This window comes from Arachis duranensis, chromosome 5 (genome assembly GCF_000817695.3).
Source record: "Arachis duranensis cultivar V14167 chromosome 5, aradu.V14167.gnm2.J7QH, whole genome shotgun sequence".
Taxonomy (NCBI): Eukaryota; Viridiplantae; Streptophyta; class Magnoliopsida; order Fabales; family Fabaceae; genus Arachis; species Arachis duranensis.
The window spans coordinates 59,646,662-59,650,289 of NC_029776.3; positions in this window are offsets into that span (position 1 = coordinate 59,646,662).

Here is a 3,628-nt window from a genome sequence, read left to right on the forward strand (position 1 = left end):
TTAGTGACAGACGCAAAAGAATCACTGGATTCTATTCCGGCCTAATTGAGAACCGACAAATGGATAGCCGTGCCGTGACAGGGTGCGTTGAACATTTCCACTGAGAGGATGGGAGGTAGCCACTGACAACGGTGAAACCGTTGAATACAGCTTGCCATGGAAAGGAGTAAGAAGGATTGGATGAAGACAGTAGGAAAGCAGAGAGACGGAAGGGACCAAGCATCTTCATACGCTTATTTGAAATTCCCACCAATGAATTACATAAGTATCTCTATCTTTATCTTTATGTTCTATTCATCATTCATAACCCTTTGAGTTTGCCTGACTAAGATTTACAAGGTGACCATAGCTTGCTTCATACCAACAATCTCTGTGGGATCGACCCTTACTCGCATAAGGTTTATTACTTGGACGACCCAGGACACTTGCTGGTTAGTTGTGCGAAGTTGTGATAAAAAGTTGAGATTGCAATTGAGCGTACCATGTTGATGGCGCCATTGATGATCACAATTTCGTGAACCACTAACCAAGTCATTAAGTTCATTAATGAGTAATGGAGGTTCATTCAGTGATATCTTCATCCTCTTCAGAGGAAGAATATTCATCAGAGCTCATGAATGGCTGATGAGCGGATAATTTATACGCTTTTTGGCATTGTTTTTAGATAGTTTTTAGTATAATCTAGCTATTTTTAGGGATGTTTTCATTAGTTTTTATGCTAAATTCACATTTCTAGACTTTACTATGAGTTTGTGTGATTTTTTGTGATTTCAGGTATTTTCTGGCTGAAATTGAGGGACCTGAGCAAACCTCTAATAAAAGGCTAATAAAGGACTGCTCATGTTGTTGGATTCTGACCTCCCTGCACTCGAAATGGATTTTCTGGAGCTACAGAACTCCAAATGGCGCACTCTTAACGGCGTTGGAAATTAGACATTCAGAGCTTTCCAGCAATATATAATAGTTTATACTTTATTCGGGATTAGACGATGCAAACTGGCACTTAACGCCAGTTCTATGCTGCATTTTGGTGTCAAACGCCAGAAACACGTCACGAACCAGAGTTGAATGCCAAAAACACGTTACAACTTGGCGTTCAACTCCAAAAGAAGTCTCTGCACGTCTAAAGTTCAAGTTCAGCCCAAGCACACACCAAGTGGGCCTTGGAAGTGGATTTCTGCATCAATTACTTACTTCTGTAAACCCTAGTAGCTAGTCTAGTATAAATAGGATATTTTACTATTGTATTAGTCGTCTTTTTGACCACGTTACATCTTTGGTCTCGGTTTTATTCCATTATTCATCTGAGGAGACTATTGATCACATTTTGGGGGGCTGGCCATTCGGCCATGCCTAAACCTTCATCACTTATGTATTTTCAACGGTGGAGTTTCTACACACCATAGATTAAGGGTGTGGAGCTTTGCTGTACCTCGAGTTTTAATGCAATTACTACTATCTTTTATTCAAATTCAATCTTATTTCTGTTCTAAGATACTACTCATACTTTAATCTGATGGTTGTGATGATCTGTGACACTCATCATCATCCGTCCCTATGAACGCGTGCCTGACAACCACTTCCGTTCTACAAGCGAAAGCTAGAGTGTGTATCAGAGTCTTCGTGGTATAAGCTAGAATTGATGGCGGCATTCATGAGAATCCTGATGCATGACACATGGTTGCTCTCGCCTGACAACCGAGCCTTCCATTCCGTGAGATCAGAGTCTTCGTGGTATAAGCTAGAATTGATGGCGGCATTCATGAGAATCCAGAAAGTCTAAACCTTGTCTGTGGTATTCTGAGTAGGATTCCTGGGTTGAATGACTGTGACGAGCTTTAAACTCGTGATTGTTGGACGTGATGACAAACGCAAAAGAATCAAGGGATTCTATTCCGATATGATCGATAACCGACAGATGATTAGTCGTACCGTGACAGAGCATTTGGACCTTTTTCACCGAGAGGATGGGATGTAGCCATTGATAATGGTGATGCCCTACATACAGCTTGCCATGGACAGGAGTAAGAAGGATTGGATGAAGGCAGTAGGAAAGCAGAGATTCAGAAGGAGCACAGCATCTTCATATGCCTATCTGAAATTCCCACCAATGATTTACATAAGTATTTCTATCTTTATTTTCAGTTTATTTATTATTATTATTCGAAAACTCCATACCCATTTATTATCCGCATGACTGAGATTTACAAGATGACCATAGCTTGCTTCATACGAACAATCTCCGTGGGATCGACCCTTACTCACGTAAGGTTTATTACTTGGACGACCCAGTGCACTTACTGGTTAGTTGTGCGATGTTGTGAAGAAAGTGCTGAGTTAGTAAATGCGCACACCAAGTTGAATGCCTTTATAAGAGATCACAATTTCATGCACCAAGTTTTTGGCGCCGTTGCCGGGGATTGTTCGAGTTTGGACAACTGACGGTTCATCTTATTGCTCAGATTAGGTAATTTTCTTTTTGTTTTATTTTCGAAAAAAATTTCAAAAATCTTTCAAAAATTTTTCCTTTTATTTTCGAAAATTTTCTATATTTTTAAAGAATGAATTCTAGAGTTTCATGGTAATATGTTGAAGCCTGGCTGGCTGTAAAACCTCTATCCAAAATTCTTTTGGATTAAGGCTTCCAACCATCAGCATAGAGGCAAGTTAATTGAAATATCAGCTGTTGTATGTCTGATTTATATCCTAAAGTTGGTTGGCTATTAAGCCATGTCCAACCCTTGGATTGGAGCTTTAGGCTAATATTAAAAGATTCCTGGAATTCTTTTTAAAAAAAAATTTGAATTTCTTATTTTCTTTTTCCTATATGTTTTTCGAAAAAATATAAAATAAAATACAAAAAATAATAAAATCATAAAAATAAAAAATATTTTGTGTTTCTTCTTTGAGTCTTGAGTCAACTTTTAAGTTTGGTGTCAATTGCATTTTTCTAAAAATTTATGCATTTTTCGAAAATCCATGCATGTGTTCTTCATGATCTTTAAGTTGTTCTTGGTAAATCTTCTTGTTTGATCTCGATGTTTTCTTGTTTTGTATCTTTTGATGTTTTTCATGTGTATTTTTGCATTCATAGTGTCTAAGCATTGCAAATTTCTAAGTTTGGTGTCTTGCATGTTTTCTTTGCATAAAAAATTTTTCAAAAATATGTTCTTGATGTTCACCATGATCTTCAAAGTGTTCTTGGTGTTCATCTTGACATTCATAGTGTTCTTGCATGCATCATGTGTGTTGATTCATAATTATCATGTTGTGAGTCATTTTTTATGTTTTTCTCTCTCATAATTAAAAAATTCAAAAATAAAAAAATATATCTTTTCCTTTTTTTCTCTCAAAATTTCGAAAATTTGGGTTGACTTAGTCAAAAAAAAATTTTTAATTAATTGTTTCTTGTAAGTCAAGTCAAATTTTCAAATTTTAAAAATCTTATCTTTTCAAAAATTTTTCAAAAATTAAATCTTTTTCATTTTTTCTTATTAATTTACGAAAATCCTTTAAAATATTTTTCAAAAATCTTTTTCTTAGTTTTATCTTTATTTTCGAAAATTATGCTAACAATTAATATGATTGATTCAAAAATTTGAAGTTTGTTACTTTCTTGTTAAGAAAG